Raw genomic sequence first — 22,730 nt, 5'->3', positions numbered from 1 at the left:
GAAGAATACCTTAAACCTGGAGAGTTGAGACCCGTGGAATGGGTACCATGCAATATGACTTCAAAGGGTCTTCATTTGCTCACCGAACCTCTCCAATCCTATCACTGCTGCGTTTATGCCCCTGTACACATGCTTGATTCTCTTTCGGAGACATAGCAATCCATAGGTTTTAAGATACTTACTAGTCAGGTACATTCTTAGGCGTTTAATATGCGATGTTGAGTCCATTTCGTTGAGCAAGGAGTAGCTCTTGTCTATTCCATATTTGACTTAAGGAACTTTATCTGTGCTCATTTCAATCTCTGGTTTTATGCAGCACCCCAACTCACCTTTACCCTTAAGCAAGCATAAGTTGGTTTTCTAAATTTGAGACCCTGTTCTGTTCTGTAATTCAGTTCCTGTGTAGCCAAGTTTACATTCCGTGTATTATTGATATCTTACGATGTTTCTTTTTCTGTGTGACTTATTTCAGTTAGAATCATCATACCTGAATCCACTCATTGTGATGCTAAGGGCCTGATGACATAGATTTCATTGCTGAGTGATATTGCTTTGTAAGTAAATACCACAACTTCTTTATCCATTTTTCACTTTCTGCGATGTTGAACTTGTACTGTAAACGAGGTTCTTGTAAACAGAGGCGTCCCAAAATTTGGGGTGGCTGTGTCTTTTTGATTTTAATTTCCCTAAGCTATAGGACCATAAGTGGCAGTGCCCTAGGCTCTCTTGCTTTGTTTTTTAGATGTTTCAGGAAACACCATACACTTCTCCCGAGTGTCTGTTGGCAATTTACATCCCGCCCATCAGCATAACAAGGCTCCCAGTTCTCCATGGCCTGTCCTGCCTTTCTGGATTTTACACTTTTTTCAGATGGCCCTTTTGACCGGGGGGAAGTGAGACTTCATTGTAGTGCAGATTTCCTTTGCAAGCTTGCTTGGTTGGCCAAAAAGGGCGTATGCGTTTTTTCCTGAATATATTCAGGAAAAAACGCATACGCCCTTTTTGGCCAAGTGCATCATTGTGGACGTTCTGCCTCTTTTCCTATGCTTTCAATGCAATTCCAGTCTACCTCCTGAAATCGGTTTCCTGCAATTCTGCCCCGCTTTCAAGTCCTCTTGGCAGCCTTACCTAAGTATATTTTTGGACTATAGCTGTCATTTATAACTCTGCAGGTTTGTGAATTACAGTGCCCCTGAGCTCCTTTCTTCAACTCGCTTTCTTGTGAGCTGGCCGCAACACCGCAGGATGGCTTCAGGCCCTAATCTGGTTCCGGCACGGCACGCTGACCCTTTGGTTAATTCCTCTTCCTGGTGGGAAATGAGAGTTAAATTTGCCCGTCCAGACACCTCCAGCTAGTCTCTCATTGGTTTTCACTATTCCTGATCATCTTGCGCAGAAATTGCAAACTGGGCCAAACAGGAGGTTAAAGGCGCTGACTCTCCAAGTGGGGAGAGTGTTAGTAAAGCGTCTGGAATGTTGCACCCGAGTACCAGGGTACGAAAACTGAGACATATTTGAACACGTCTCCCGATCACATGGTTGATCATACTCTAGGTTCCACATGCATGTTTTAGCTGAAGGAAGAATACCTTAAACCTGGGTAGTTGAAACCCGTGGAATGGGTACCATGCAATATGACTTCAAAGGGTCTTCATTTGCTCACCGAACCTCTCCAATCCTATCACTGCTGCGTTTCCCCTGTACAAATGCTTGATTCTCTTTCGGAGACATAGCAATCCATAGGTTTTACGATACTTACTAGTCAGGTACATTCTTAGGCGTTTAATATGCGGTGTTGAGTCCATTTCGTTGAGCAAGGAGTAGCTCTTGTCTATTCCATATTTGACTTAAGGAACTTTATCTGTGCTCATTTCAATCTCTGGTTTTATGCAGCACCCCAACTCACCTTTACCCTTAAGCAAGCATAAGTTGGTTTTCTAAATTTGAGACCCTGTTCTGTTCTGTAATTCAGTTCCTGTGTAGCCAAGTTTACATTCCGTGTATTACTGATATCTTATGATGTTTCTTTTTCGGTGTGACTTACTTCAGTTAGAATCATCATACCTGAATCCACTCATTGTGCTGCTAAGGGCCTGATGACACAGATTTCATTGCTGAGTGATATTGCTTTGTAAGTAAATACCACAACTTCTTTATCCATTTTTCACTTTCTGCGATGTTGAACTTGTACTGTAAACGAGGTTCTTGTAAACAGAGCCGTTCCAAACTTTGGGGTGGCTGTGTCTTTTTGATTTTAATTTCCCTAAGCTATAGGACCATAAGTGGAAGTGCCCTAGGTTCTGTTGCTTTGTTTTTTAGATGTTTCAGGAAACACCATACACTTCTCCCGAGTGGTTGTTGGCAATTTACATCCCGCCCATCAGCATAACAAGGCTCCCAGTTCTCCATGGCCTGTCCTGCCTTTCTGGATTTTACACTTTTTTCAGATGGCCCTTTTGACCGGGGGGAAGTGAGACTTCATTGTAGTGCAGATTTCCTTTGCAAGCTTGCTTGGTTGGCCAAAAAGGGCGTATGCGTTTTTTCCTGAATATATTCAGGAAAAAACGCATACGCCCTTTTTGGCCAAGTGCATCATTGTGGACGTTCTGCCTCTTTTCCTATGCTTTCAATGCAATTCCAGTCTACCTCCTGAAATCGGTTTCCTGCAATTCTGCCCCGCTTTCAAGTCCTCTTGGCAGCCTTACTTCAGTCTATTTTTGGACGATAGCTGTCATTTATAACTCTGCAGGTTTGTGAATTACAGTGCCCCTGAGCTCCTTTCTTCAACTCGCTTTCTTGTGACCTGGCCGCAACACCGCAGGATGGCTTCAGGCCCTAATCTGGTTCCGGTACGGCACGCTGAGCCTTTGGTTATTTCCTCTTCCTGGTGGGAAATGAGAGTTAAATTTGCCCGTCCAGACACCTCCAGCTAACCTCTCATTGGTTCTCGCTATTCCTGTTCATCTTCCGCAGAAATTGCAAACTGTGCCAAACAGGAGGTTAAAGGCGCTGACTCTCCAAGTGGAGAGAGTGTTAGTAAAGCGTCTGGAATGTTGCACCCGAGTACCAGGGGAGGAAAACTGAGACATATTTGAACACGTCTCCCGTTCACATGGTTGATCATACTTGGGTTCCACATGAATGTTTTAGCTGAAGAAAGAATACCTTAAACCTGGAGAGTTGAGACCCGTGGAATGGGTACCATGCAATATGACTTCAAAGGGTCTTCATTTGCTCACCGAACCTCTCCAATCCTATCACTGCTGCGTTTATTCCCCTGAACACACGCTTGATTCTCTTTTGGAGACATAGCAATCCATAGGTTTTAAGATACTTACTAGTCAGGTACACTCTTAGGGGTTTAATATGGGGTTTTGAGTCCATTTCGTTGAGCAAGGAGTAGCTCTTGTCTATTCCATATTTGGCTTAAGGAACTTTATCTGTGCTCATTTCAATCTCTGGTTTTATGCAGCACCCCAACTCACCTTTACCCTTAAGCAAGCATAAGTTGGTTTTCTAAATTTGAGACCCTGTTCTGTTTTGGAATGCAGTTCCTGTGTAGCCAAGTTTACATTCCGTGTATTAGTGATATCTTATGATGTTTCTTTTTCTGTGTGACTTATTTCAGTTAGAATCATCATACCTGAATCCACTCATTGTGCTGCTAAGGGCCTCGTGACACAGATTTCATTGCTGAGTGATATTGCTTTGTAAGTAAATACCACAACTTCTTTATCCATTTTTCACTTTCTGCGATGTTGAACTTGTACTGTAAACGAGGTTCTTGTAAACAGAGGCGTCCCAAACTTTGGGGTGGCTGTGTCTTTTTGATTTTAATTTCCCTAAGCTATAGGACCATAAGTGGCAGTGCTCTAGGCTCTGTTGCTTTGTTTTTTAGATGTTTCAGGAAACACCATACACTTCTCCCGAGTGTCTGTTGGCAATTTACATCCCGCCCATCAGCATAACAAGGCTCCCAGTTCTCCATGGCCTGTCCTGCCTTTCTGGATTTTACACTTTTTTCAGATGGCCCTTTTGACCGGGGGGAAGTGAGACTTCAGTGTAGTGCAGATTTCCTTTGCAAGCTTGCTTGGTTGGCCAAAAAGGGCGTATGCGTTTTTTCCTGAATATATTCAGGAAAAAACGCATACGCACTTTTTGGCCAAGTGCATCATTGTGGACGTTCTGCCTCTTTTCCTATGCTTTCAATGCAATTCCAGTCTACCTCCTGAAATCGATTTCCTGCAATTCTGCCCCGCTTTCAAGTCCTCTTGGCAGCCTTACTTCAGTCTATTTTTGGACGATAGCTGTCATTTATAACTCTGCAGGTTTGTGAATTACAGTGCCCCTGAGCTCCTTTCTTCAACTCGCTTTCTTGTGACCTGGCCGCAACACCGCAGGATGGCTTCAGGCCCTAATCTGGTTCCGGTACAGCACGCTGAGACTTTGGTTATTTCTTCTTCCTGGTGGGAAATGAGAGTTAAATTTGCCCGTCCAGACACCTCCAGCTAGCCTCTCATTGGTTCTCGCTATTCCTGTTCATCTTCCGCAGAAATTGCAAACTGGGCCAAACAGGAGGTTAAAGGGACTGACTCTCCAAGTGGGGAGAGTGTTAGTAAAGCGTCTGGAATGTTGCACCCGAGTACCAGGGGAGGAAAACTGAGACATATTTGAACACGTCTCCCGATCACATGGTTGATCATACTCTGGGTTCCACATGCATGTTTTAGCTGAAGGAAGAATACCTTAAACCTGGGTAGTTGAAACCCGTGGAATGGGTACCATGCAATATGACTTCAAAGGGTCTTCATTTGCTCACCGAACCTCTCCAATCCTATCACTGCTGCGTTTATGCCCCTGTACACATGCTTGATTCTCTTTCGGAGACATAGCAATCCATAGGTTTTAAGATACTTACTAGTCAGGTACATTCTTAGGCGTTTAATATGGGGTGTTGAGTCCATTTCGTTGAGCAAGGAGTAGCTCTTGTCTATTCCATATTTGGCTTAAGGAACTTTATCTGTGCTCATTTCAATCTCTGGTTTTATGCAGCACCCCAACTCACCTTTCCCCTTAAGCAAGCATATGTTGGTTTTCTAAATTTGAGACCCTGTTCTGTTCTGTAATTCAGTTCCTGTGTAGCCAAGTTTACATTCCGTGTATTAGTGATATCTTATGATGTTTCTTTTTCTGTGTGACTTATTTCAGTTAGAATCATCATACCTGAATCCACTCATTATGCTGCTACGGGCCTGATGACATAGATTTCATTGCTGAGTGATACTGCATTGTACGTAAGTACCACAAGTTCTTTATCCATTTTTCACTTTCTGTGATATTGAACTTGTACGGTAAACGAGGTTCTTGTAAACGGAGGCATGCCAAACTTTGGGGTGGCTGTGTCTTTTTGATTTTAATTTCCCTAAGCTATAGGACCATAAGTGGAAGTGCCCTAGGCTCTGTTGCTTTGTTTTTTAGATGTTTCAGGAAACACCATACACTTCTCCCGAGTGGTTGTTGGCAATTTACATCCCGCCCATCAGCATAACAAGGCTCCCAGTTCTCCATGGCCTGGTCCTGCCTTTCTGGATTTTACACTTTTTTCAGATGGCCCTTTTGACCGGGGGGAAGTGAGACTTCATTGTAGTGCAGATTTCTTTGCAAGCTTGCTTGGTTGGCCAAAAAGGGCGTATGCGTTTTTTCCTGAATATATTCAGGAAAAAACGCATACGCCCTTTTTGGCCAAGTGCATCATTGTGGACGTTCTGACTCTTTTCCTATGCTTTCAATGCAATTCCAGTCTACCTCCTGAAATCGGTTTCCTGCAATTCTGCCCCGCTTTCAAGTCCTCTTGGCAGCCTTACTTCAGTCTATTTTTGGACGATAGCTGTCATTTATAACTCTGCATGTTTGTTAATTACAGTGCCCCTGAGCTCCTTTCTTCAACTCGCTTTCTTGTGACCTGGCCGCGACACGGCAGGATGGCTTCAGGCCCTAATCTGGTTCTGGCATGGCACGCTGAGCCTTTGGTTAATTCCTCTTCCTGGTAGGAAATGAGAGTTAAATTTGCCCGTCCAGACACCTCCAGCTAGTCTCCATTGGTTCTCGCTATTCCTGTTCATCTTCCGCAGAAATTGCAAACTGGGCCAAGCGGGAGGTTAAAGGCGCTGACTCTCCAAGTCGGGAGAGTGTTAGTAAAGCGTCTGGAATGTTGCACCCGAGTACCAGGGGAGGAAAACTGAGACATATTTGAACACGTCTCCCGTTCACATGGTTGATCATACTTGGGTTCCACATGCATGTTTTAGCTGAAGGAAGAATACCTTAAACCTGGAGAGTTGAGACCCGTGTAATGGGTACCATGCAATATGACTTCAAAGGGTCTTCATTTGCTCACCGAACCTCTCCAATCCTATCACTGCTGCGTTTATGCCCCTGTACACATGCTTGATTCTCTTTCGGAGACATAGCAATCCATAGGTTTTAAGATACTTACTAGTCAGGTACATTCTTAGGCGTTTAATATGCGGTGTTGAGTCCATTTCGTTGAGCAAGGAGTAGCTCTTGTCTATTCCATATTTGACTTAAGGAACTTTATCTGTGCTCATTTCAATCTCTGGTTTTATGCAGCACCCCAACTCACCTTTACCCTTAAGCAAGCATAAGTTGGTTTTCTAAATTTGAGACCCTGTTCTGTTCTGTAATTCAGTTCCTGTGTAGCCAAGTTTACATTCCGTGTATTACTGATATCTTATGATGTTTCTTTTTCTGTGTGACTTACTTCAGTTAGAATCATCGTACCTGAATCCACTCATTGTGCTGCTAAGGGCCTGATGACACAGATTTCATTGCTGAGTGATATTGCTTTGTAAGTAAATACCACAACTTCTTTATCCATTTTTCACTTTCTGCGATGTTGAACTTGTACTGTAAACGAGGTTCTTGTAAACAGAGCCGTTCCAAACTTTGGGGTGGCTGTGTCTTTTTGATTTTAATTTCCCGAAGCTATAGGACCATAAGTGGAAGTGCCCTAGGTTCTGTTGCTTTGTTTTTTAGATGTTTCAGGAAACACCATACACTTCTCCCGAGTGGTTGTTGGCAATTTACATCCCGCCCATCAGCATAACAAGGCTCCCAGTTCTCCATGGCCTGTCCTGCCTTTCTGGATTTTACACTTTTTTCAGATGGCCCTTTTGACCGGGGGGAAGTGAGACTTCATTGTAGTGCAGATTTCCTTTGCAAGCTTGCTTGGTTGGCCAAAAAGGGCGTATGCGTTTTTTCCTGAATATATTCAGGAAAAAACGCATACGCCCTTTTTGGCCAAGTGCATCATTGTGGACGTTCTGACTCTTTTCCTATGCTTTCAATGCAATTCCAGTCTACCTCCTGAAATCGGTTTCCTGCAATTCTGCCCCGCTTTCAAGTCCTCTTGGCAGCCTTACTTCAGTCTATTTTTGGACGATAGCTGTCATTTATAACTCTGCATGTTTGTTAATTACAGTGCCCCTGAGCTCCTTTCTTCAACTCGCTTTCTTGTGACCTGGCCGCGACACGGCAGGATGGCTTCAGGCCCTAATCTGGTTCTGGCATGGCACGCTGAGCCTTTGGTTAATTCCTCTTCCTGGTAGGAAATGAGAGTTAAATTTGCCCGTCCAGACACCTCCAGCTAGTCTCCATTGGTTCTCGCTATTCCTGTTCATCTTCCGCAGAAATTGCAAACTGGGCCAAACAGGAGGTTAAAGGGACTGACTCTCCAAGTGGGGAGAGTGTTAGTAAAGCGTCTGGAATGTTGCACCCGAGGACCAGGGGAGGAAAACTGAGACATATTTGAACACGTCTCCCGTTCACATGGTTGATCATACTTGGGTTCCACATGCATGTTTTAGCTGAAGGAAGAATACCTTAAACCTGGAGAGTTGAGACCCGTGTAATGGGTACCATGCAATATGACTTCAAAGGGTCTTCATTTGCTCACCGAACCTCTCCAATCCTATCACTGCTGCGTTTATGCCCCTGTACACATGCTTGATTCTCTTTCGGAGACATAGCAATCCATAGGTTTTACGATACTTACTAGTCAGGTACATTCTTAGGCGTTTAATATGCGGTGTTGAGTCCATTTCGTTGAGCAAGTAGTAGCTCTTGTCTATTCCATATTTGGCCTAAGGAACTTTATCTGTGCTCATTTCAATCTCTGGTTTTATGCAGCACCCCAACTCACCTTTCCCCTTAAGCAAGCATAAGTTGGTTTTCTAAATTTGAGACCCTGTTCTGTTCTGTAATTCAGTTCCTGTGTAGCCAAGTTTACATTCCGTGTATTACTGATATCTTATGATGTTTCTTTTTCTGTGTGACTTATTTCAGTTAGAATCATCATACCTGAATCCACTCATTGTGATGCTAAGGGCCTGATGACATAGATTGCATTGCTGAGTGATATTGCATTGTAAGTAAATACCACAACTTCTTTATCCATTTTTCACTTTCTGCGATGTTGAACTTGTACTGTAAACGAGGTTCTTGTAAACAGAGGCGTCCCAAACTTTGGGGTGGCTGTGTCTTTTTGATTTTAATTTCCCTAAGCTATAGGACCATAAGTGGCAGTGCCCTAGGCTCTGTTGCTTTGTTTTTTAGATGTTTCAGGAAACACCATACACTTCTCCCAAGTGTCTGTTGGCAATTTACATCCCACCCATCAGCATAACAAGGCTCCCAGTTCTCAATGGCCTGTTGCCTTTCTGGATTTTACACTTTTTTCAGATGGCCCTTTTGACCGGGGGGAAGTGAGACTTCATTGTAGTGCAGATTTCCTTTGCAAGCTTGCTTGGTTGGCCAAAAAGGGCGTATGCGTTTTTTCCTGAATATATTCAGGAAAAAACGCATACGCCCTTTTTGGCCAAGTGCATCATTGTGGACGTTCTGCCTCTTTTCCTATGCTTTCAATGCAATTCCAGTCTACCTCCTGAAATCGGTTTCCTGCAATTCTGCCCCGCTTTCAAGTCCTCTTGGCAGCCTTACTTCAGTCTATTTTTGGACGATAGCTGTCATTTATAACTCTGCAGGTTTGTGAATTACAGTGCCCCTGAGCTCCTTTCTTCAACTCGCTTTCTTGTGACCTGGCCGCAACACCGCAGGATGGCTTCAGGCCCTAATCTGGTTCCGGCCCGGCATGCTGAGCCTTTGGTTAATTCCTCTTCCTGGTGGGAAATGAGAGTTAAATTTGCCCGTCCAGACACCTCCAGCTAGCCTCTCATTGGTTCTCGCTATTCCTGTTCATCTTCCGCAGAAATTGCAAACTGGGCCAAACAGGAGGTTAAAGGGACTGACTCTCCAAGTGGGGAGAGTGTTAGTAAAGCGTCTGGAATGTTGCACCCGAGTACCAGAGTACGAAAACTGAGACATATTTGAACATGTCTCCCGATCACATGGTTGATCATACTCTAGGTTCCACATGCATGTTTTAGCTGAAGGAAGAATACCTTAAACCTGGGTAGTTGAAACCCGTGGAATGGGTACCATGCAATATGACTTCAAAGGGTCTTCATTTGCTCACCGAACCTCTCCAATCCTATCACTGCTGCGTTTATGCCCCTGTACACATGCTTGATTCTCTTTCGGAGACATAGCAATCCATAGGTTTTAAGATACTTACTAGTCAGGTACATTCTTAGGCGTTTAATATGCGGTGTTGAGTCCATTTCGTTGAGCAAGGAGTAGCTCTTGTCTATTCCATATTTGGCTTAAGGAACTTTATCTGTGCTCATTTCAATCTCTGGTTTTATGCAGCACCCCAACTCACCTTTCCCCTTAAGCAAGCATAAGTTGGTTTTCTAAATTTGAGACCCTGTTCTGTTCTGTAATTCAGTTCCTGTGTAGCCAAGTTTCCATTCCGTGTATTACTGATATCTTATGATGTTTCTTTTTCTGTGTGACTTATTTCAGTTAGAATCATCATACCTGAATCCACTCATTGTGCTGCTAAGGGCCTGATGACACAGATTTCATTGCTGAGTGATATTGCTTTGTAAGTAAATACCACAACTTCTTTATCAATTTTTCACTTTCTGCGATGTTGAACTTGTACTGTAAACGAGGTTCTTGTAAACAGAGCCGTTCCAAACTTTGGGGTGGCTGTGTCTTTTTGATTTTAATTTCCCTAAGCTATAGGACCATAAGTGGAAGTGCCCTAGGTTCTGTTGCTTTGTTTTTTAGATGTTTCAGGAAACACCATACACTTCTCCCTAGTGGTTGTTGGCAATTTACATCCCGCCCATCAGCATAACAAGGCTCCCAGTTCTCCATGGCCTGTCCTGCCTTTCTGGATTTTACACTTTTTTCAGATGGCCCTTTTGACCGGGGGGAAGTGAGACTTCATTGTAGTGCAGATTTCCTTTGCAAGCTTGCTTGGTTGGCCAAAAAGGGCGTATGCGTTTTTTCCTGAATATATTCAGGAAAAAACGCATACGCCCTTTTTGGCCAAGTGCATCATTGTGGACGTTCTGCCTCTTTTCCTATGCTTTCAATGCAATTCCAGTCTACCTCCTGAAATCGATTTCCTGCAATTCTGCCCCGCTTTCAAGTCCTCTTGGCAGCCTTACTTCAGTCTATTTTTGGACGATAGCTGTCATTTATAACTCTGCAGGTTTGTGAATTACAGTGCCCCTGAGCTCCTTTCTTCAACTCGGTTTCTTTTGAGCTGGCCGCAACACCGCAGGATGGCTTCAGGCCCTAATCTGGTTCCGGTACAGCATGCTGAGCCTTTGGTTATTTCTTCTTCCTGGTGGGAAATGAGAGTTAAATTTGCCCGTCCAGACACCTCCAGCTAGCCTCTCATTGGTTCTCGCTATTCCTGTTCATCTTCCGCAGAAATTGCAAACTGTGCCAAACAGGAGGTTAAAGGCGCTGACTCTCCAAGTGGGGAGAGTGTTAGTAAAGCGTCTGGAATGTTGCACCCGAGTACCAGGGGAGGAAAACTGAGACATATTTGAACACGTCTCCCGTTCACATGGTTGATCATACTCTGGGTTCCACATGCATGTTTTAGCTGAAGGAAGAATACCTTAAACCTGGAGAGTTGAGACCCGTGTAATGGGTACCATGCAATATGACTTCAAAGGGTCTTCATTTGCTCACCGAACCTCTCCAATCCTATCACTGCTGCGTTTATGCCCCTGTACACATGCTTGATTCTCTTTTGGAGACATAGCAATCCATAGGTTTTACGATACTTACTAGTCAGGTACATTCTTAGGCGTTTAATATGCGGTGTTGAGTCCATTTCGTTGAGCAAGGAGTAGCTCTTGTCTATTCCATATTTGACTTAAGGAACTTTATCTGTGCTCATTTCAATCTCTGGTTTTATGCAGCACCCCAACTCACCTTTACCCTTAAGCAAGCATAAGTTGGTTTTCTAAATTTGAGACCCTGTTCTGTTCTGTAATTCAGTTCCTGTGTAGCCAAGTTTACATTCCGTGTATTACTGATATCTTATGATGTTTCTTTTTCTGTGTGACTTATTTCAGTTAGAATCATCATACCTGAATCCACTCATTGTGCTGCTAAGGGCCTTGTGACACAGATTTCATTGCTGAGTGATATTGCTTTGTAAGTAAATACCACAACTTCTTTATCCATTTTTCACTTTCTGCGATGTTGAACTTGTACTGTAAACGAGGTTCTTGTAAACAGAGGCATCCCAAACTTTGGGGTGGCTGTGTCTTTTTTATTTTAATTTCCCTAAGCTATAGGACCATAAGTGGCAGTGCCCTAGGCTCTGTTGCTTTGTTTTTTAGATGATTCAGGAAACACCATACACTTCTCCCAAGTGTCTGTTGGCAACTTACATCCCACCCATCAGCATAACAAGGCTCCCAGTTCTCAATGGCCTGTTGCCTTTCTGGATTTTACACTTTTTTCAGATGGCCCTTTTGACGGGGGGAAGTGAGACTTCAGTGTAGTGCAGATTTCCTTTGCAAGCTTGCTTGGTTGGCCAAAAAGGGCGTATGCGTTTTTTCCTGAATATATTCAGGAAAAAACGCATACGCCCTTTTTAGCCAAGTGCATCATTGTGGACGTTCTGCCTCTTTTCCTATGCTTTCAATGCAATTCCAGTCTACCTCCTGAAATCGGTTTCCTGCAATTCTGCCCCGCTTTCAAGTCCTCTTGGCAGCCTTACTTCAGTCTGTTTTTGGACGATAGCTGTCATTTATAACTCTGCAGGTTTGTGAATTACAGTGCCCCTGAGCTCCTTTCTTCAACTCGCTTTCTTGTGACCTGGCCGCAACACCGCAGGATGGCTTCAGGCCCTAATCTGGTTCCGGCCCGGCATGCTGAGCCTTTGGTTAATTCCTCTTCCTGGTGGGAAATGAGAGTTAAATTTGCCCGTCCAGACACCTCCAGCTAGCCTCTCATTGGTTCTCGCTATTCCTGTTCATCTTCCGCAGAAATTGCAAACTGGGCCAAACAGGAGGTTAAAGGGACTGACTCTCCAAGTGGGGAGAGTGTTAGTAAAGCGTCTGGAATGTTGCACCCGAGTACCAGAGTACGAAAACTGAGACATATTTGAACACGTCTCCCGATCACATGGTTGATCATACTCTAGGTTCCACATGCATGTTTTAGCTGAAGGAAGAATACCTTAAACCTGGGTAGTTGAAACCCGTGGAATGGGTACCATGCAATATGACTTCAAAGGGTCTTCATTTGCTCACTGAACCTCTCCAATCCTATCACTGCTGCGTTTATGCCCCTGTACACATGCTTGATTCTCTTTCGGAGACATAGCAATCCATAGGTTTTAAGATACTTACTAGTCAGGTACATCCTTAGGCGTTTAATATGCGGTGTTGAGTCCATTTCGTTGAGCAAGGAGTAGCTCTTGTCTATTCCATATTTGGCTTAAGGAACTTTATCTGTGCTCATTTCAATCTCTGGTTTTATGCAGCACCCCAACTCACCTTTACCCTTAAGCAAGAATAAGTTGGTTTTCTAAATTTGAGACCCTGTTCTGTTCTGTAATTCAGTTCCTGTGTAGCCAAGTTTACATTCCGTGTATTACTGATATCTTATGATGTTTCTTTTTCTGTGTGACTTATTTCAGTTAGAATCATCATACCTGAATCCACTCATTGTGCTGCTAAGGGCCTGATGACACAGATTTCATTGCTGAGTGATATTGCTTTGTAAGTAAATACCACAACTTCTTTATCCATTTTTCACTTTCTGCGATGTTGAACTTGTACTGTAAACGAGGTTCTTGTAAACAGAGCTGCTCAAAACTTTGGGGTGGCTGTGTCTTTTTGATTTTAATTTCCCTAAGCTATAGGACCATAAGTGGAAGTGCCCTAGGTTCTGTTGCTTTGTTTTTTAGATGTTTCAGGAAACACCATACACTTCTCCCGAGTGGTTGTTGGCAATTTACATCCCGCCCATCAGCATAACAAGGCTCCCAGTTCTCCATGGCCTGTCCTGCCTTTCTGGATTTTACACTTTTTTCAGATGGCCCTTTTGACCGGGGGGAAGTGAGACTTCATTGTAGTGCAGATTTCCTTTGCAAGCTTGCTTGGTTGGCCAAAAAGGGCGTATGCGTTTTTTCCTGAATATATTCAGGAAAGAACGCATACGCCCTTTTTGGCCAAGTGCATCATTGTGGACGTTCTGCCTCTTTTCCTATGCTTTCAATGCAATTCCAGTCTACCTCCTGAAATCGATTTCCTGCAATTCTGCCCCGCTTTCAAGTCCTCTTGGCAGCCTTACTTCAGTCTATTTTTGGACGATAGCTGTCATTTATAACTCTGCAGGTTTGTGAATTACAGTGCCCCTGAGCTCCTTTCTTCAACTCGGTTTCTTTTGAGCTGGCCGCAACACCGCAGGATGGCTTCAGGCCCTAATCTGGTTCCGGTACGGCACGCTGAGCCTTTGGTTATTTCTTCTTCCTGGTGGGAAATGAGAGTTAAATTTGCCCGTCCAGACACCTCCAGCTAGCCTCTCATTGGTTCTCGCTATTCCTGTTCATCTTCCGCAGAAATTGCAAACTGGGCCAAACAGGAGGTTAAAGGCGCTGACGCTCCAAGTGTGGAGAGTGTTAGTAAAGAGTCTGGAATGTTGCACCCGAGTACCAGGGGAGGAAAATTGAGACATATTTGAACACGTCTCCCGTTCACATGGTTGATCATACTTGGGTTCCACATGCATGTTTTAGCTGAAGGAAGAATACCTTAAACCTGGAGAGTTGAGACCCGTGGAATGGGTACCATGCAATATGACTTCAAAGGGTCTTCATTTGCTCACCGAACCTCTCCAATCCTATCACTGCTGCGTTTATGCCCCTGTACACATGCTTGATTCTCTTTCGGAGACATAGCAATCCATAGGTTTTAAGATACTTACTAGTCAGGTACATTCTTAGGCGTTTAATATGCGGTGTTGAGTCCATTTCGTTGAGCAAGGAGTAGCTCTTGTCTATTCCATATTTGACTTAAGGAACTTTATCTGTGCTCATTTCAATCTCTGGTTTTATGCAGCACCCCAACTCACCTTTACCCTTAAGCAAGCATAAGTTGGTTTTCTAAATTTGAGACCCTGTTCTGTTCTGTAATTCAGTTCCTGTGTAGCCAAGTTTACATTCCGTGTATTACTGATATCTTATGATGTTTCTTTTTCTGTGTGACTTACTTCAGTTAGAATCATCATACTTGAATCCACTCATTGTGCTGCTAAGGGCCTGATGACACAGATTTCATTGCTGAGTGATATTGCTTTGTAAGTAAATACCACAACTTCTTTATCCATTTTTCACTTTCTGCGATGTTGAACTTGTACTGTAAACGAGGTTCTTGTAAACAGAGGCATCCCAAACTTTGGGGTGGCTGTGTCTTTTTGATTTTAATTTCCCTAAGCTATAGGACCCTAAGTGGAGGTGCCCTAGGTTCTGTTGCTTTGTTTTTTAGATGTTTCAGGAAACACCATACACTTCTCCCGAGTGGTTGTTGGCAATTTACATCCCGCCCATCAGCATAACAAGGCTCCCAGTTCTCCATGGCCTGTCCTGCCTTTCTGGATTTTACACTTTTTTCAGATGGCCCTTTTGACCCGGGGGAAGTGAGACTTCATTGTAGTGCAGATTTCCTTTGCAAGCTTGCTTGGTTGGCCAAAAAGGGCGTATGCGTTTTTTCCTGAATATATTCAGGAAAAAACGCATACGCCCTTTTTGGCCAAGTGCATCATTGTGGACGTTCTGCCTCTTTTCCTATGCTTTCAATGCAATTCCAGTCTACCTCCTGAAATCGGTTTCCTGCAATTCTGCCCCGCTTTCAAGTCCTCTTGGCAGCCTTACTTCAGTCTATTTTTGGACGATAGCTGTCATTTATAACTCTGCAGGTTTGTGAATTACAGTTCCCCTGAGCTCCTTTCTTCAACTCGCTTTCTTGTGACCTGGCCGCAACACCGCAGGATGGCTTCAGGCCCTAATCTGGTTCCGGCCCTGCATGCTGAGCCTTTGGTTATTTCCTCCTCCTGGTGGGAAATGAGAGTTAAATTTGCCCGTCCAGACACCTCCAGCTAGCCTCTCATTGGTTCTCGCTATTCCTGTTCATCTTCCGCAGAAATCGCAAACTGGGCCAAACAGGAGGTTAAAGGCGCTGACTCTCCAAGTGGGGAGAGTGTTAGTAAAGCGTCTGGAATGTTGCACCCGAGTACCAGGGGAGGAAAACTGAGACATATTTGAACACGTCTCCCGATCACATGGTTGATCATACTTGGGTTCCACATGCATGTTTTAGCTGAAGGAAGAATACCTAAAACCTGGGTAGTTGAAACCCGTGGAATGGGTACCATGCAATATGACTTCAAAGGGTCTTCATTTGCTCACCGAACCTCTCCAATCCTATCACTGCTGCGTTTATGCCCCTGTACACATGCTTGATTCTCTTTCGGAGACATAGCAATCTATAGGTTTTACGATACTTACTAGTCAGGTACATTCTTAGGCGTTTAATATGCGGTGTTGAGTCCATTTCGTTGAGCAAGGAGTAGCTCTTGTCTATTCCATATTTGGCCTAAGGAACTTTATCTGTGCTCATTTCAATCTCTGGTTTTATGCAGCACCCCAACTCACCTTTACCCTTAAGCAAGCATAAGTTGGTTTTCTAAATTTGAGACCCTGTTCTGTTCTGTAATTCAGTTCCTGTGTAGCCAAGTTTACATTCCGTGTATTACTGATATCTTATGATGTTTCTTTTTCTGTGTGACTTATTTCAGTTAGAATCATCATACCTGAATCCACTCATTGTGCTGCTAAGGACCTGATGACACAGATTTCATTGCTGAGTGATATTGCTTTGTAAGTAAATACCACAACTTCTTTATCCATTTTTCACTTTCTGCGATGTTGAACTTGTACTGTAAATGAGGTTCTTGTAAACAGAGCCGTTCCAAACTTTGGGGTGGCTGTGTATTTTTGATTTTAATTTCCCTAAGCTATAGGACCATAAGTGGAAGTGCCCTAGGTTCTGTTGCTTTGTTTTTTAGATGTTTCAGGAAACACCATACACTTCTCCCGAGTGGTTGTTGGCAATTTACATCCCACCCATCAGCATAACAAGGCTCCCAGTTCTCCATGGCCTGTCCTGCCTTTCTGGATTTTACACTTTTTTCAGATGGCCCTTTTGACCGGGGTGAAGTGAGACTTCATTGCAGTGCAGATTTCCTTTGCAAGCTTGCTTGGTTGGCCAAAAAGGGCGTATGCGTTTTTTCCTGAATATATTCAGGAAAAAACGCATACGCCCTTTTTGGCCAAGTGCATCATTGTGGACGTTCTGCCTCTTTTCCTATGCTTTCAATGCAATTCCAGTCTACCTCCTGAAATCGGTTTCCTGCAATTCTGCCCCGCTTTCAAGTCCTCTTGGCAGCCTTACTTCAGTATATTTTTGGACGATAGCTGTCATTTATAACTCTGCAGGTTTGTGAATTACAGTGCCCCTGAGCTCCTTTCTTCAACTCGCTTTCTTTTGAGCTGGCCGTAACACCGCAGGATGGCTTCAGGCCCTAATCTGGTTCCGGTACGGCACGCTGAGCCTTTGGTTATTTCCTATTCCTGGTGGGAAATGAGAGTTAAATTTGCCCGTCCAGACACTTCCAGCTAGCCTCTCATTGGTTCTCACTATTCCTGTTCATCTTCCGCAGAAATTGCAACCTGGGCCAAACAGGAGGTTAAAGGCGCTGACTCTCCAAGTGGGGAGAGTGTTAGTAAAGCGTCTGGAATGTTGCACCCGAGTACCAGGGGAGGAAAACTGAGACATATTTGAACACGTCTTCCGTTCACATGGTTGATCATACTTGGGTTCCACATGCATGTTTTAGCTGAAGGAAGAATACCTTAAACCTGGAGAGTTGAGACCCGTGGAATGGGTACCATGCAATATGACTTCAAAGGGTCTTCATTTGCTCACCGAACCTCTCCAATCCTATCACTGCTGTGTTTATGCCCCTGTACACATGCTTGATTCTCTTTTGGAGACATAGCAATCCATAGGTTTTACGAAACTTACTAGTCAGGTACATTCTTAGGCGTTTAATATGCAGTGTTGAGTCCATTTCGTTGAGCAAGGAGTAGCTCTTGTCTATTCCATATTTGACTTAAGGAACTTTATCTGTGCTCATTTCAATCTCTGGTTTTATGCAGCACCCCAACTCACCTTTACCCTTAAGCAAGCATAAGTTGGTTTTCTAAATTTGAGACGCCGTTCTGTTCTGTAATTCAGTTCCTGTGTAGCCAAGTTTCCATTCCGTCTATTACTGATATCTTATGATGTTTCTTTTTCTGTGTGACTTATTTCAGTTAGAATCATCATACCTGAATCCACTCATTGTGATGCTAAGGGCCTGATGACATAGATTTCATTGCTGAGTGATATTGCTTTGTAAGTAAATACCACAACTTCTTTATCCATTTTTCACTTTCTGCGATGTTGAACTTGTACTGTAAACGAGGTTCTTGTAAACAGAGGCGTCCCAAACTTTGGGGTTGCTGTGTCTTTTTGATTTTAATTTCCCTAAGCTATAGGACCATAAGTGGAAGTGCCCTAGGCTCTGTTGCTTTGTTTTTTAGATGTTTCAGGAAACACCATACACTTCTCCCGAGTGTCTGTTGGCAATTTACATCCCGCCCATCAGCATAACAAGGCTCCCAGTTCTCCATGGCCTGTCCTGCCTTTCTGGATTTTACACTTTTTTCAGATGGCCCTTTTGACCGGGGGGAAGTGAGACTTCATTGTAGTGCAGATTTCCTTTGCAAGCTTGCTTGGTTGGCCAAAAAGGGCGTATGCGTTTTTTCCTGAATATATTCAGGAAAAAACGCATACGCCCTTTTTGGCCAAGTGCATCATTGTGGACGTTCTGCCTCTTTTCCTATGCTTTCAATGCAATTCCAGTCTACCTCCTGAAATCGGTTTCCTGCAATTCTGCCCTGCTTTCAATTCCTCTTGGCAGCCTTACTTCAGTCTATTTTTGGACGATAGCTGTCATTTATAACTCTGCGGGTTTGTGAATTACAGTGCCCCTGAGCTCCTTTCTTCAACTCACTTTCTTGTGACCTGGCCGCAACACCGCAGGATGGCTTCAGGCCCTAATCTGGTTCCGGCCCTGCATGCTGAGCCTTTGGTTATTTCCTCCTCCTGGTGGGAAATGAGAGTTAAATTTGCCCGTCCAGACACCTCCAGCTAGCCTCTCATTGGTTCTCGCTATTCCTGTTCATCTTCCGCAGAAATCGCAAACTGGGCCAAACAGGAGGTTAAAGGGACTGACTCTCCAAGTGGGGAGAGTGTTAGTAAAGCGTCTGGAATGTTGCACCCGAGTACCAGGGGAGGAAAACTGAGACATATTTGAACACGTCTCCCGATCACATGGTTGATCATACTCTGGGTTCCACATGCATGTTTTAGCTGAAGGAAGAATACCTAAAACCTGGGTAGTTGAAACCCGTGGAATGGGTACCATGCAATATGACTTCAAAGGGTCTTCATTTGCTCACCGAACCTCTCCAATCCTATCACTGCTGCGTTTATGCCCCTGTACACATGCTTGATTCTCTTTCGGAGACATAGCAATCTATAGGTTTTACGATACTTACTAGTCAGGTACATTCTTAGGCGTTTAATATGCGGTGTTGAGTCCATTTCGTTGAGCAAGGAGTAGCTCTTGTCTATTCCATATTTGGCCTAAGGAACTTTATCTGTGCTCATTTCAATCTCTGGTTTTATGCAGCACCCCAACTCACCTTTACCCTTAAGCAAGCATAAGTTGGTTTTCTAAATTTGAGACCCTGTTCTGTTCTGTAATTCAGTTCCTGTGTAGCCAAGTTTACATTCCGTGTATTACTGATATCTTATGATGTTTCTTTTTCTGTGTGACTTATTTCAGTTAGAATCATCATACCTGAATCCACTCATTGTGCTGCTAAGGACCTGATGACACAGATTTCATTGCTGAGTGATATTGCTTTGTAAGTAAATACCACAACTTCTTTATCCATTTTTCACTTTCTGCGATGTTGAACTTGTACTGTAAATGAGGTTCTTGTAAACAGAGCCGTTCCAAACTTTGGGGTGGCTGTGTCTTTTTGATTTTAATTTCCCTAAGCTATAGGACCATAAGTGGAAGTGCCCTAGGTTCTGTTGCTTTGTTTTTTAGATGTTTCAGGAAACACCATACACTTCTCCCGAGTGGTTGTTGGCAATTTACATCCCACCCATCAGCATAACAAGGCTCCCAGTTCTCCATGGCCTGTCCTGCCTTTCTGGATTTTACACTTTTTTCAGATGGCCCTTTTGACCGGGGTGAAGTGAGACTTCATTGCAGTGCAGATTTCCTTTGCAAGCTTGCTTGGTTGGCCAAAAAGGGCGTATGCGTTTTTTCCTGAATATATTCAGGAAAAAACGCATACGCCCTTTTTGGCCAAGTGCATCATTGTGGACGTTCTGCCTCTTTTCCTATGCTTTCAATGCAATTCCAGTCTACCTCCTGAAATCGGTTTCCTGCAATTCTGCCCCGCTTTCAAGTCCTCTTGGCAGCCTTACTTCAGTATATTTTTGGACGATAGCTGTCATTTATAACTCTGCAGGTTTGTGAATTACAGTGCCCCTGAGCTCCTTTCTTCAACTCGCTTTCTTTTGAGCTGGCCGCAACACCGCAGGATGGCTTCAGGCCCTAATCTGGTTCCGGTACGGCACGCTGAGCCTTTGGTTATTTCCTCTTCCTGGTGGGAAATGAGAGTTAAATTTGCCTGTCCAGACACCTCCAGCTAGCCTCTCATTGGTTCTCGCTATTCCTGTTCATCTTCCGCAGAAATTGCAAACTGTGCCAATCAGGAGGTTAAAGGCGCTGACTCTCCAAGTGGGGAGAGTGTTAGTAAAGCGTCTGGAATGTTGCACCCGAGGACCAGGGGAGGAAAACTGAGACATATTTGAACACGTCTCCCAATCACATGGTTGATCATACTCTGGGTTCCACATGCATGTTTTAGCTGAAGGAAGAATACCTAAAACCTGGGTAGTTGAAACCCGTGGAATGGGTACCATGCAATATGACTTCAAAGGGTCTTCATTTGCTCACCGAACCTCTCCAATCCTATCACTGCTGCGTTTATGCCCCTGTACACATGCTTGATTCTCTTTCGGAGACATAGCAATCCATAGGTTTTAAGATACTTACTAGTCAGGTACATTCTTAGGCGTTTAATATGCGGTGTTGAGTCCATTTCGTTGAGCAAGGAGTAGCTCTTGTCTATTCCATATTTGGCTTAAGGAACTTTATCTGTGCTCATTTCAATCTCTGGTTTTATGCAGCAACCCAACTCACCTTTCCCCTTAAGCAAGCATAAGTTGGTTTTCTAAATTTGAGAACCTGTTCTGTTTTGGAATTCAGTTCCTGTGTAGCCAAGTTTACATTCCGTGTATTAGTGATATCTTATGATGTTTCTTTTTCTGTGTGACTTATTTCAGTTAGAATCATCGTACATGAATCTACTTATTATGCTGCTACGGGCCTGATGACATAGATTTCATTGCTGAGTGATACTGCATTGTACGTAAGTACCACAAGTTCTTTATCCATTTTTCACTTTCTGCGATGTTGAACTTGTACTGTAAACAAGGTTCTTGTAAACAGAGCTGTTCCAAACTTTCGGGTTGCTGTGTCTTTTTGATTTTAATTTCCCTAAGCTATAGGACCATAAGTGGAAGTGCCCTAGGTTCTGTTGCTTTGTTTTTTAGATGTTTCAGGAAACACCATACACTTCTCCCAAGTGTCTGTTGGCAATTTACATCCCGCCCATCAGCATAACAAGGCTCCCAGTTCTCAATGGCCTGTTGCCTTTCTGGATTTTACACTTTTTTCAGAATCCCTTTTGACCGAGGGGAAGTGAGACTTCATTGTAGTGCAGATTTCCTTTGCAAGCTTGCTTGGTTGGCCAAAAAGGGCGTATGCGTTTTTTCCTGAATATATTCAGGAAAAAACGCATACGCCCTTTTTGGCCAAGTGCATCATTGTGGACGTTCTGCCTCTTTTCCTATGCTTTCAATGCAATTCCAGTCTACCTCCTGAAATCGGTTTCCTGCAATTCTGCCCCGCTTTCAAGTCCTCTTGGCAGCCTTAGTTCAGTCTATTTTTGGACGATAGCTGTCATTTATAACTCTGCAGGTTTGTGAATTACAGTGCCCCTGAGCTCCTTTCTTCAACTCGCTTTCTTGTGACCTGGCCGCAACACCGCAGGATGGCTTCAGGCCCTAATCTGGTTCCGGCCCGGCATGCTGAGCCTTTGGTTAATTCCTCTTCCTGGTGGGAAATGAGAGTTAAATTTGCCCGTCCAGACACCTCCAGCTAGCCTCTCATTGGTTCTCGCTATTCCTGTTCATCTTCCGCAGAAATTGCAAACTGTGCCAAACAGGAGGTTAAAGGCGCTGACTCTCCAAGTGGGGAGAGTGTTAGTAAAGCGTCTGGAATGTTGCACCCGAGTACCAGGGGAGGAAAACTGAGACATATTTGAACACGTCTCCCGTTCACATGGTTGATCATACTCTGGGTTCCACATGCATGTTTTAGCTGAAGGAAGAATACCTTAAACCTGGAGAGTTGAGACCCGTGTAATGGGTACCATGCAATATGACTTCAAAGGGTCTTCATTTGCTCACCGAATCTCTCCAATCCTATCACTGCTGCGTTTATTCCCCTGTACACACGCTTGATTCTCTTTTGGAGACATAGCAATCCATAGGTTTTAAGATACTTACTAGTCAGGTACAATCTTAGGGGTTTAATGTGGGGTTTTGTGTCCATTTCGTTGAGCAAGGAGTAGCTCTTGTCTATTCCATATTTGGCTTAAGGAACTTTATCTGTGCTCATTTCAATCTCTGGTTTTATGCAACACCCCAACTCACCTTTCCCCTTAAGCAAGCATAAGTTGGTTTTCTAAATTTGAGACCCTGTTCTGTTTTGGAATGCAGTTCCTGTGTAGCCAAGTTTACATTCCGTGTATTAGTGATATCTTATGATGTTTCTTTTTCTGTGTGACTTATTTCAGTTAGAATCATCGTACTTGAATCCACTCATTATGCTGCTACGGGCCTGATGACATAGATTTCATTGCTGAGTGATACTGCATTGTACGTAAGTACCACAAGTTCTTTATCCATTTTTCACTTTCTGCGATGTTGAACTTGTACTGTAAACGAGGTTCT

The 22,730-nt window shown here is 43.7% G+C and overlaps 1 long non-coding RNA gene across 4 annotated transcripts in view; it reads left to right on the top strand.

Moving 5' to 3' along the window:
- The window catches only part of LOC307181492, a 2,017,432-nt gene that overhangs the window by 1,884,531 nt on the left and 110,171 nt on the right, over positions 1–22,730 (top strand). The window contains exon 8 of one of the 4 annotated variants that reach the window (XR_013826906.1): positions 22,578–22,662. The exons of 2 other annotated variants lie outside the window; for them this stretch is intronic. This is a non-coding gene — a long non-coding RNA (uncharacterized lncRNA). Of the gene's footprint in view, positions 1–5,212; positions 5,281–22,577; positions 22,663–22,730 lie in introns of those variants that run through there. One more of the 4 variants, XR_013826907.1, reaches the window with a different exon arrangement.

Source organism: Stenella coeruleoalba (genome assembly GCF_951394435.1).
Source record: "Stenella coeruleoalba genome assembly, contig: scaffold_58, whole genome shotgun sequence".
NCBI lineage: Eukaryota > Metazoa > Chordata > Mammalia > Artiodactyla > Delphinidae > Stenella > Stenella coeruleoalba.
The sequence above is the reverse complement of the archived record's forward strand: the minus strand, read 5'-3'. Positions and strand labels throughout refer to the sequence as shown.